The 13,950-nt window shown below is 34.1% G+C and overlaps 1 protein-coding gene across 1 annotated transcript in view; it reads right to left on the bottom strand.

The window, feature by feature from the left end:
• The window catches only part of LOC133568022 (receptor-type tyrosine-protein phosphatase mu-like), a 610,514-nt gene that overhangs the window by 93,432 nt on the left and 503,132 nt on the right, over positions 1-13,950 (bottom strand). The window lies entirely within an intron of this gene.

Consider the following 13,950-nt stretch of genomic DNA (forward strand, 5'->3'; position numbering starts at 1 on the left):
TTTGTTACCACTGTTGAACCCACGCCAGGAAACCAACCAAAAAAAAGAGCAGAAAACGAAACAACATCATCTGGTACAACCCGCCATTCAGCAAAAATGTCTCAACTAATATCGGCCACAAGCTCCTCACTCTGATCGACAAACACTTCCCCAAAGGCAACACCCTAAGAAAAATATTCAACAAGAACAACATTAGCTGTATGAATAACATACAACAAATCATATCAAACCACAACAAAGCAATTGCAAAAGGACTGGCTACCCCCAGACTAAACGACTCTGAAACCAATAAGGAATGTAACTGTCGCAAGAAACCTGATTGCCCTCTCAACGGAGGGTGCTTACAAACATCAGTCGTTTACCAAACAAAGGTAACACGCAAGGACGTTAACACATCCGACATGTACGTAGGATTAACCGAAGGAGCGTTCAAAACCAGATGGAATAATCACAACACCTCCTTTAGAAACAAGACCTTGCGGAATTCTACAGAACTCAGCAAGCACATTTGGAACCTCAAAGACAATAATGTTGAATATTCAATAACATGGCAAATTCTTGCATCCAGCACACCTTACAACAGTGGTAATAAAAAATGCAACCTATGCTTGAAAGAGAAACTGTTTATCATATATCATCCAGACCTGTCATCCCTCAACAAGCGCAGTGAAATCATTTCAACATGCCACCACAGACGGAAACACCTCCTAGGTAAACACATGAGCCAATCACCACGCCCCTACACCTGCCTGTACCCACCCACTCTGTGCCCTATATAAACCATTGTATGTGAATGCTTCCATTAAAATCTAATGATTGAGGGAACCACTCATGAAACAGTTCTGTAGAGATGAAGTAGTCTTGTGATTTTTCCCACACCTACCTATATATATATATATATATATATATATATATATATATACATATACCAGGGGTGTCCAAAGTGCGGTCCGGGGCCCATTTGAGGCCCGCAGCTAATCGTTTACCGGCCCGCCACACATTCTGCAAAAATTGCAAATATAAAAAATAAAAACATTAAAAAAAAAGTGGAATGAGGTGAAATCTAATGAGAAAAAGTGACACAAAGCTGCCATGCAGGCAGTTTTTTTTAAACTTTTGTCTTTATTTTCTTTTTTTTTCCATTGCTCAAAAAAAAAAGGACCAAAAAATCTAAGTTATAAGGTATTATTACTTAAAAATTACCACTTTGAAATGTTTTATGTGGGAAAAATATTGCATATGTTGTGTGGTTGCCTTATAAAAACATCAAAGTTTTGATTAAAGAGCATTAAAAAAAAAATAGTTCAAACTTAAAATCGACAAATATATCGGAAGTTGATCTTGAAATTTAAGTGTTAAAAGTAAAAAAAAAATAATAAAAATGCATGACTTTATGAGTGGGGAACCTTTCGGATCTCAAATATGTTTAGTAGGATTTTATTGAACTTTTCACTGTGATTACTCAAAAATATTAAATAATTAAAATCAATGGTGTCCTGCATTATTGATCTTTGAGGGCTTTAATTGCTAAATAAAGGAACTCTCCTGAAGGAATCAATAAAGTACTATCTATCTATCTAAATACTGCATATTTCAGTTTTACTATAAAAAACAAAGTTCTCTTTGACAGAAAAGGCATAAAACCTTATTTGTTTTACTTTATATCAACTTTAAGTTGATATAGAGATTTACTGTAAGCATTAAATACATAAAAAAAAAAAAATATGACTTATTTTTAACATTTTAGTGACTGAGACCCTTTATGCTCCCCAGGAGCCCTAAGGATAAAAAAAAAAAAATCCATATATTTTGTTATGTTTTGAAAATGAAAAATATTAAAATGCTTAAATTTTTCCGTGGAAAAACATCCATCCTTCCATTTTCCTACCGCTTATTCCCTTTGGGGTCACAGGGGGTGCTGGAGCCTATCTCAGCTACAATCGGGCGGAAGGCGGGGTACACCCTGGACAAGTCGCCACCTCATTGCAGTATATAAATATATATATGCTTCAATTACATTTAAGAAAGCTTATTTTTACACTTGAATGGCGATTAAAAATAACATTAAAAGATGAGATTGTCATCCAAGGTGAGGGCAGTGTTGTTTTTATGTCTCAATAACAACTGTGGTTATCACTTCTTTTTACACTTTCATGACCAGAAGGAATCTTAAAAAGTAGAGATGTCCGATAATGGCTTTTTTGTCGATATCCGATATTGTCCAACTTTTAATTACCGATTCTGATATTAACCGATATTGACTAATACAGTCGTGGAATGAAAAAATTATTATGCCTAATTTTGTTGTGATGCCCCGTTGGATGCATTAAACAATATAAGGTTTTCCAAAATAAATAAATTAAAGTAATGGAAAAAAAATGCCAACATGGCACTGCCATATTTATTATTGAAGTCACAAAGTGCATTATTTTTTTAAATTAATTATGTATATATTATCACAGAACTCTTATGCTTAAGGGCTGTTGCTATAGTTATTATCAATTGTGCTGAAATTGTATTTTTCTTTGTCTGTGCAAAGCTGGCAATCCAAAAGATTGCAAGCCAGTCTCGTATCAGTGACTGCCAAGGCCGAACATCGAGTACCGTGACGCAGACCAAGCAGAGACAAGGCGATATCACGACTGCATTTTTGTATAATAACATATTGTGTCTGAAAGGAGCTGTCGAGATTACCCCTTTCCCTCAGCAACAGCTTCAGTGATGTAACCAGGGACCTCCCAAATAAATAGAGGAAGCACGTAGCCTAGACTTTTAGAACGTAGTTTGGATCTGTAACTAGAGTACAGCCCAAAACACGTCTCTCCTCAATTGAGCAAAATTTAACTATGTCTCTGCATGATTCCTTGCTTCTTGTCTGTTTAATGGATGTCATCAGTTTCTGAACCTGACAAAAATGTCTATATTTTTCACAATTACGAAGAGAATGTACTAAAAAAAAAATTCCGGCCTGAATAAAACAATTGCCATTATTAACATAGTTGTTGACAATATTCTCGTTGTTTTCACTGTAGTTGTTAGCAATGCTATCTTCACAAATAAGTGAACAATATCATTGTAGTTGTTAATATTGTAGTTGATATCATTCATATATTAATTTAGTTATTAACGATAACGTTCTGTTTGTTTATTTACGTCACATTTTACACATTTTCATTTCTCATTACATGTCCGAAAAGGAGTAAGAAGAAGTGAAGCTTATTTAAATCCGACCCCTTTCCACTTCATAGCAACTTCTAATACTTGTAGTGAGATTAATAAATAATTTTACATAAAGAGCAAGAAGTTTATCAAAATTCTTCTGCCTTAAACTTTGTAAACACTTTTGTTTTTAACCGCATCTTAAAGTATTGTTTGACTTTACTGCTTAATCCATTCCATAATTTAATTCCACAAACTGATATACTAAAGGTTTTTAATGTTGTATGTGCACACACCTGTTTTAAATGAGCTATTTCTCTAAGGTGACGTTTCTCCTCTTTTGTTGAGAAGAATTGTTGTGCATTTTCGGGTAGCAGGTTATAGTTTAATATTTCATCCTTTCAGTGATGTTGACAGGGGAACTCCTGAATAAATAGAGGGACGCGGGAGTTGTACCTTAGAGAGTATGGCGAGACTTTAACTAAGTGTGCAGCTCCATACCTTCTCCTCATTGAGGCAAATTTTACTCGATCTCTGCTTGATTCCTTGCTTCTTGTCTGTTTAATAGATGACATCAGTGTTCGAACCTGACACAATAACAGTTTGTAATAGTTGGTCCGATCCGTACTAACGACACGTTATTTTGGTGACAACAAAATGTTATTTTCAACAGCATTTTCGGGTAGCAGGTTATAGTTTCCTTTGTACATAAATGTAGAGATTTGCAAACGCACCAATTCTTTGAATTTCAATATGTTGGGGTTAGCATGTATGTATGTTTGTTTGTTCGATAGCAACATCATTCCAAAACCTAGGGGTAGATATTGATGAAACTTTCAGAAAATGTCAGAAATGGGATATGGAACAAGTATTTATATTTCGGGAATGATCAGGATCAGCGACTGGATTCAGCACTTTCTTATTAAAAAAGATACCTTACTATTGGGAGGTAGGACTTGGCGGAGGTCTGCACTCGCCAAGTGCTTTTGCAGGTAATCACTTGTAGTTGTTAATAATCGCATGCTGTTAATAACATTGTAGTTAAAAATGAAATATCAACATTGGAGTTGTTAACAATAACATTACAATTAATCACAATATGTCAAAATAATTATGTTTACGTTATCACACAACTTTAATGCTCAAAGGCCGTTGCTATAGTTACAAGCTAATGTGCTCAAGTTAGACATTTCTATCTGTGCAAGGACAAAACTTCTTGTCTGAGGGGGCGGCCTCAGCCGCAGATGTTATCTTTGTTTTAGCCCGATAACAGCCAAGGAAATCAAGGACCTCAACGAAAATAAGATGACAGCACGCAGACGAAGCAGAGTCAACGCAAAATCACAAGGCACATTCCGTCACGTATTGTGCATACTGGAAGTTGCATTTGCATGATATGTGTGACCACTCCTTTTAGAGGCTGCCTCAGCGATGATGACTGGGGAACTCCTGAATAAATAGAGGGACGCGGGAGTTGTACCTTGGAGCGTAGGGCGAGACTGTAACTAAGTGTGCAGCTCCATGCGTTCTCCTCATTGAGCCAAATTTAACTCGGTCTCTGCCTGATTCCTTGCTTCTTGTCTGTTTAATAGATAACATCAATGTTCGAACCTGACACAACAACAGTTGGTAATAGTCGGTCCGATCCGCACTAATGACACGTTATTTTGGTAACAACAAAATGTTATTTTCAACAGCATTTTCGGGTAGCAGGTTATACTTTCCTTTGTACATAATTGTAGAGGTTTGCAAACGCACCAATTCATTGAATTTCATTATGTTGGGGTTAGCATGTATGTATGTTTGTTTGTTCGATAGCAACATCATTCCAAAACCTATGGGTATATTGATGAAACTTTCAGAAAATGTCAGAAATGGGATATGGAACAAGTAGTTATATTTCGGGGCTGATCTGGATCAGCGACTGGATTCAGCACTTTCTTATTAAAAAAGATACCTTACTATTGGGAGGTAGGACTTGGCGGAGGTCTGCACTCGCCAAGTGCTTTTGCAGGTAATCACTTGTAGTTGTTAATAACCGCATGCTGTTAATAACATTGTAGTTAAAAATGAAATAACATTGGAGTTGTTAACAATAACATTACAATTAATCACAATATGTCAAAATAATTATGTTTACGTTATCACACAACTTTAATGCTCAAAGGCCGTTGCTATAGTTACAAGCTAATGTGCTCAAGTTAGACATTTCTATCTGTGCAAGGACAAAACTTCTTGTCTGAGGGGGTGGCCTCAGCCGCAGATGTTATCTTTGTTTTAGCCCGATAACAGCCAAGGAAATCAAGGACCTCAACGAAAATAAGATGACAGCACGCAGACGAAGCAGAGTCAACGCAAAATCACAAGGCACATTCCGTCACGTATTGTGCATACTGGAAGTTGCATTTGCATGATATGTGTGACCACTCCTTTTAGAGGCTGCCTCAGCGATGATGACTGGGGAACTCCTGAATAAATAGAGGGACGCGGGAGTTGTACCTTGGAGCGTAGGGCGAGACTGTAACTAAGTGTGCAGCTCCATGCGTTCTCCTCATTGAGCCAAATTTAACTCGGTCTCTGCCTGATTCCTTGCTTCTTGTCTGTTTAATAGATGACATCAATGTTCGAACCTGACACAACAACAGTTGGTAATAGTCGGTCCGATCCGCACTAATGACACGTTATTTTGGTAACAACAAAATGTTATTTTCAACAGCATTTTCGGGTAGCAGGTTATACTTTCCTTTGTACATAATTGTAGAGGTTTGCAAACGCACCAATTCATTGAATTTCATTATGTTGGGGTTAGCATGTATGTATGTTTGTTTGTTCGATAGCAACATCATTCCAAAACCTATGGGTATATTGATGAAACTTTCAGAAAATGTCAGAAATGGGATATGGAACAAGTAGTTATATTTCGGGGCTGATCTGGATCAGCGACTGGATTCAGCACTTTCTTATTAAAAAAGATACCTTACTATTGGGAGGTAGGACTTGGCGGAGGTCTGCACTCGCCAAGTGCTTTTGCAGGTAATCACTTGTAGTTGTTAATAACCGCATGCTGTTAATAACATTGTAGTTAAAAATGAAATAACATTGGAGTTGTTAACAATAACATTACAATTAATCACAATATGTCAAAATAATTATGTTTACGTTATCACACAACTTTAATGCTCAAAGGCCGTTGCTATAGTTACAAGCTAATGTGCTCAAGTTAGACATTTCTATCTGTGCAAGGACAAAACTTCTTGTCTGAGGGGGCGGCCTCAGCCGCAGATGTTATCTTTGTTTTAGCCCGCTAACAGCCAAGGAAATCAAGGACCTCAACGAAAATAAGATGACAGCACGCAGACGACGCAGAGTCAAGGCAAAATCACAAGGCACATTCCGTCACGTATTATGCATACAGGAAGTTGCTTTTCATGATATGTTTGACCACTCCTTTTAGAGGCTGCCTCAGCGATGATGACTGGGGAACTCCTGAATAAATAGAGGGACGCGGGAGTTGTACCTTAGAGAGTATGGCGAGACTTTAACTAAGTGTGCAGCTCCATACCTTCTCCTCATTGAGGCAAATTTTACTCGATCTCTGCTTGATTCCTTGCTTCTTGTCTGTTTAATAGATGACATCAGTGTTCGAACCTGACACAATAACAGTTTGTAATAGTTGGTCCGATCCGTACTAACGACACGTTATTTTGGTGACAACAAAATGTTATTTTCAACAGCATTTTCGGGTAGCAGGTTATAGTTTCCTTTGTACATAAATGTAGAGATTTGCAAACGCACCAATTCATTGAATTTCAATATGTAAGGGGTTAGCATGTATGTATGTTTGTTTGTTCGATAGCAACATCATTCCAAAACCTATGGGTAGATATTGATGAAACTTTCAGAAAATGTCAGAAATGGGATATGGAACAAGTAGTTATATTTCGGGAATGATCGGGATCAGCGACTGGATTCAGCACTTTCTTATTAAAAAAGATACCTTACTATTGGGAGGTAGGACTTGGCGGAGGTCTGCACTCGCCAAGTGCTTTTGCAGGTAATCACTTGTAGTTGTTAATAATCGCATGCTGTTAATAACATTGTAGTTAAAAATGAAATATCAACATTGAAGTTGTTAACAATAACATTACAATTAATCACAATATGTCAAAATAATTATGTTTACGTTATCACACAACTGCAATGCTCAAAGGCCGTTGCTATAGTTACAAGCTAACGTGCTCAAGTTAGACTTTTCTATCTGTGCAAGGACAACACTTCTTGTCTGAGGGGCGGCCTCAGCCGCAGATGTTATCTTTGTTTTAGCCCGCTAACAGCCAAGGAATTCAAGGACCTCAACGAAAATAAGATGACAGCACGCAGACGAAGCAGAGTCAACGCAAAATCACAAGGCACATTCCGTCACGTATTGTGCATACTGGAAGTTGCTTTTGCATGATATGTGTGACCACTCCTTTTAGAGGCTGCCTCAGTGATGTTGACTGGGGATCTCCTGAATAAATAGAGGGACGCGGGAGTTGTACCTTAGAGCGTAGGGCGAGACTGTAACTAAGTGTGCAGAGCCAAGCGTTCTCCTCATTGAGCCAAATTTAACTCGGTCTCTGCCTGATTCCTTGCTTCTTGTCTATTTAATAGATGACATCAATGTTCGAACCTGACACAACAACAGTTGGTAATAGTCGGTCGGATCCGCACTAACGACACGTTATTTTGGTAACAACAAAATTTTATTTTCAACAGCATTTTCGGTTAGCAGGTTATAGATTCCTTTGTACATAATTGTAGAGGTTTGCAAACGCACCAATTCATTGAATTTCAATATGTTGGGGTTTGTATGTATGTATGTTGGTTTGTTCGATAGCAACATCATTCCAAAACCTATGGGTAGATATTGATGAAACTTTCAGAAAATGTCAGAAATGGGATATGGAACAAGTGGTTATATTTCGGGGCTGATCTGGATCAGCGACTGGATTCAGCACTTTTTTATTAAAACTCCTGAATAAATAGAGAGGGACAGGGGAGTTGTACCTTAGAGCGTAGGGGGAGACTGTAACTAAGTGTGCAGCTCCATGCGTTCTCCTCATTGAGCCAAATTTAACTCGGTCTCTGCCTGATTCCTTGCTTCTTGTCTGTTTAATAGATGACATCAGTGTTTGAACCTGACACTAACGACACGTTATTTTGGTAACGACAAAAACTGTATTTTTTCTGGTGATAAGTATATGGGAGTGTCAACGGCAACATTAAATGGTGTCTTTTTGCACAATTGGCAGTGTGGACAAGTGAAGTGCTGCATTAGGATTCTGAAGGTCTGCCTGATGCTTTAGCGGGAAGGAAGGTGCATTTCTTTTTATGCCTTCAATCATGGATGGTTTCACTGGCCTGGGCAGCAAATAAAGATCTTTCAGACATTAAATCATGGCCATTTAGCCAATAAATATGCTAGCGGATATGTCCATCCATTCAGCGGGGAAGGGAGCACGCCAGACGGATCATAAGCGCTTCCTCCTTTATGGCTTCATGTCCAAGATAAGGAGACACATTGTCTTCCAGCTGAAGGGTGGCGCTTCTAAACGGCTTCTGTCAAACTATTTCATGGCGCTGCAAAAGCTGCTTCTCAAAGCTTCAGAGATTTGCAAGAAGGTTTTAGTGCATTTTAGGGTGCGGTTAGAGGACTTTATCAATCATTTCTTTGGTCATTTTAACGTGAAATAAATGATATCAATATTACAATATTTTCTTAATTCATATCTTGTTTAAAATATATCAATATTTCTTCCAAACTTGATATAAGGGCGAGCCCTAAATTAAGCTATTATTTTCAAAAATACTGTACAATTATTTTACATTTTTCCTGTTTGCAAAAATTTTAGACCCATCACATGTGGATTTCCTCATACGATCACTATATCCTGATAACATCATTAATATTGGTAAGTATGGGGAAAATATTGTGTCATATGTTGTGCTACAAGATTTAAGCTATATTTTTCAAAAATACTGTATTATTATTTTTCATTTTTCCTCATCGCAAAATTTTAGACCCATCACATGTGGATTTCCTCATACTATCACTATATCCTGATAGTATCATTAATGTTGGTAAGTATAAAGAAAATATAGTGTCATAAATTATGATACAATATTTAAGCTATATTTTCAAAAAACACTACTATTATTTTTAATTTTTCCTCATCGCAAAATTTTAGACTAATCACGTGGATTTCCGCATACTATCACTATATCCTGATAGTATCATTAATGTTGGTAAGTATGGGGAAAATATTGTGTCATAACTAATGATACAATATTTAAGCTATATTTTTCAAAAATACTGTACTATTATTTTTAATTTTTCCTTGTCACAAAAATTTTAGACCCATCACATGTGGATTTCCTCATACAATCGCTATATCCTGATAGTATCAATAATGTTGGTAAGTATGTGGAAAATATAGTGTCATAAATTATGATAAAAAATTTAAGCTATATTTTTCAAAAATACCGTACTATTATTTTTAATTTTTCCTGTTTGCAAAAATTTTAGACCCATCACATGTGGATTTCCTCATACTATCACTATATCCTGATAGTATCATTAATGTTGGTAAGTATAAAGAAAATATAGTGTCATAAATTATGATACAATATTTAAGCTATATTTTCAAAAAACACTACTATTATTTTAAATTTTTCCTCATCGCAAAATTTTAGACTAATCATGTGGATTTCCTCACACTATCACTATATCCTGATAGTATCATTAATGTTGGTAAGTATGGGGAAAATATTGTGTCAAAACTAATGATACAATATTTAAGCTATATTTTTCAAAAATACTGTACTATTATTTTTCATTTTTCCTGTATGCAAAAATTTTGGACCCATCACATGTGGATTTCCTCATAAGATCGCTATATCCTGATAGTATCATTAATGTTGGTAAGTATGGGGAAAATATTGTGTCATATGTTATGCTACAATATTTAAGCTATATTTTCAAAAAACACTGTACTATTATTTTAATTTTTTCCTCATCGCAAAATTTTAGACCCATCCCATGTGGATTTCCTCATACAATCGTTATATCTTGATAGTATCATTAATGTTGGTAAGTATAAAGAAAATATAGTGTCATAAATTATGATACAATATTTAAGCTATATTTTCAAAAAACACTAATATTATTTTTAATTTTTCCTGTTTGCAAAAATTTTAGACCCATCACATGTGGATGTCCTCATACAATCGCTATATCCTGATAGTATCATTAATGTTGGTAAGTATGGAGAATTATTGTGTCATAATTAATGATACAATATTTAAGCTATATTTTCAAAAAAACACTGTACTATTATTTTTCATTTTTCCTTGTTGCAAAAATTTTAGACCCATCCCATGTGGATTTCTTCATTCAATCGTTATATCCTGATAGTATCATTAATGTTGGTAAGTATGGGGAAAATATGTTGTCATTACTTATGATACAATATTTAAGCTATATTTTTCAAAAATACTGTACTATTATTTTTCATTTTTTCTCATCGCAAAATTTTACACCAATCACATGTGGATGTCCTCATACTATCACTATATCCTGATAGTATCATTAATGTTGGTAAGTATGGGGGAAATAGTGTCATAAGTTATGATACAATATTTAAGCTATATTTTCAAAAATACTGTACTATTATTTTTAATTTTTCCTCGTTGCAAAAATTTTAGACCCATCCCATGTGGATGACCTCATACTATCGCTATATCCTTATAGTGTCATTAATGTTGGTAAGTATGGAGAAAATAGTGTCATGAGTTATGATACAATATTTAAGCTAAATTTTTCAAAAATGCTGTACTATTATTTTTCATTTTTCCTGTTTGCAAAAATTTTAGACCCATCACATGTGGACTTCCTCATACAATCGCAAAATCCTCATAGTATCATTAATATTGGTAAGTATGGGGAAAATATTGTGTCATAAGTTTTGATACAATATTCAAGCTATATTTTTCAAAAATACTGTACTATTATTTTTTCATGTTTTCTCGGTGCAAAAATTTCCCATCACGTGGATTTCCTCATGCAATCGTTATATCCTGATAATATCATTAATGTTGGTAAGTATGGGGAAAATAGTGTCATAAATTATTACACAATATTTAGGCTATATTTTTCCCAAAAATTGTACCATTATTTTTCATTTTTCCTTGTCACAAAAATTTTAGACCCATCACAGGTGGATTTTTTCATACAATCGTTATATCCTGATAGTCTCATTAATGTTGGTAAGTATGGGGAAAATATTGTGTCATATGTTATGCTACAATATTTAAGATATATTTTTCAAAAATACTGTACTATTATTTTTTTCATGTTTTCTCATTGCAAAAATTTTAAACCCATCCCATGTGGATTTCCTCATACTATCACTATATCCTGATAGTATCATTAATGTTGGTAAGTATGGGGAAAATATTGTGTCATAACTTATGATACAATATTTAAGTTATATTTTTCAAAAACAATGTACTATTATTTTTAATTTTTCCTTGTGGCAAAAATTTTAGACCCATCACATGTGGATTTCCTCATACTATCGCTATATCTTGATAGTATCAATAATGTGGGTAAGTATGGAGGGAAATGTGTAATAAATCATAATACAATATTTAAGCTATATTTTAACACAGTTTTGTACTATTATTTTTCATTTTTCCTTGTCGCAAAAATTTTAGACCCATCACATGTGGATTTCCTCATACAATCGCTATATCCTGATAGTATCATTAATGTTGGTAAGTATGGGGAAAATATCGTGTCACGAGTTATAATAAAATATTTAAGCTATGGAAAAATGAAAATAGTACAGTATTTTTGAAAAATATAGCTTAAGTATTTTATCATAACTTATGATACAATATTTTCCCTATACTTACCAACATTAATGAGACTATCAGGATATAGTGATAGTATGAGGAAATCCACATGGGATGGGTCTAAAATTTTTGCGATGAGGAAAAATGAAATATAACAGTACAGTATTTAAAAAATATATAGCTTAAATATTGTATCATAACTTATGACATAATATTTTCCCCATACTTAAAAACATTAATGATACAATCAGGATATAACGATTGTATGAGGAAATCCAAATGTGATGGTCTAAAATTTTTGCGACGAGGTAAAATTTAAAATAATAGTACAGCATTTTTGAAAAATATAGCTTAAATATTGCATAGCTTATGATATAATATTTTCCCTATACTTACCAACATTAATGATACTATCAGGATATAGTGATTTATGAGAAAATCCACATGTGATGGGTCTAAAATTTTTGCGACGAGGTAAAATTTAAAATAATAGTACAGCATTTTTGAAAAATATAGCTTAAATATTGCATAGCTTATGATATAATATTTTCCCTATACTTACCAACATTAATGATACTATCAGGATATAGTGATTTATGAGAAAATCCACATGTGATGCGTCTAAAGTTTTGCGATGAGAAAAAATGAAAAATAATAGTACAGTATTTTTGAAAAATATAGCTTAAATATTTGTATCATAACTAATGACACAATATTTTCCCCATACTTAACAACATTAATTATAATATCAGGATGTAGTGATTTATGAGGAAATCCACATGTGATGCGTCTAAAATTTTTGCGACGAGGAAAAATAAAAAAAATAAAAATAGTACAGTATTTTTTATATATATAACTTAAATTAGGGCTGGGTGATACATCGAGTTTGTAAGATATATCGATATATTTTTAAACAAGATATGAATTAAGAAAATATCGTAATATGGATATCATTTATTTCACGTTAAAAACGCCACTTATTTGTTGTGTTCTAAACTCCTCCCCTTCCTCGTCCCAAGAATGTTCCATGATTGGTTGGTTGTTTCCTATGATGAGTCATGATTGGTCGGGCACAGGCCAATCAGAGGCGAGATAGGGCGGGTCATCGAACCAGGAAAGGAAATCAAAAAACTAAAATGTAAAATGTATTTTTCTTATCTTAGTTTATGATACATTTTGTATTATTTGCACAGCTATGTTATTTATTTGACGTAATATTCTTAAACTCATGTGTACTTTTACCCAAAAATATATCGAGATATATATCCAATATAGAGTTTAAGTAAAAATATATCGAGATATACTTTTTCGGCAATATCATTTTAAATTAAACAAACAAAAACGTAAAATGACCACAAATGAATAGTTACTAAGACATTTTTGTCTGCTCACATTAATTAAAGGAAAGTAAATAAATCAGAATTTTAAAAAATGGATAAGTGAAGATTTTATATTTTGTTTAAAACTAGGGGTGTCCAAACTTTTTCATCCTTAGGACTCCTGGGGAACATAGAGGGTCTCAGTCACTAAAATGTTAAAAATAAGTCAAATTATTAATATTTTTTTATTTATTTAATGCTTACAGTAAATCTTTATATCAACTTGAGGTTGATATAAAGTAAAATAAATAAGGTTTTATGCCTTTTCTCTCAAAGACAACTTTGTTTTTTAACAGTAAAACTGAAATATGCAGTATTTAGATAGATAGATAGTACTTTATTGATTCCTTCAGGAGAGTTCCTTTATTTAGCAATTAAAGCCCTCAAAGATCAATAATGCAGGACACCATTGATTTTAATTATTTCATATTTTTGAGTAATCACAGTGAAAACTTCAATAAAATCCTACTAAATATATTTGAGATCCGAAAGCTTCCCCACTCATAAAGTGATG

This window comes from Nerophis ophidion, linkage group LG14 (genome assembly GCF_033978795.1).
Source record: "Nerophis ophidion isolate RoL-2023_Sa linkage group LG14, RoL_Noph_v1.0, whole genome shotgun sequence".
NCBI lineage: Eukaryota > Metazoa > Chordata > Actinopteri > Syngnathiformes > Syngnathidae > Nerophis > Nerophis ophidion.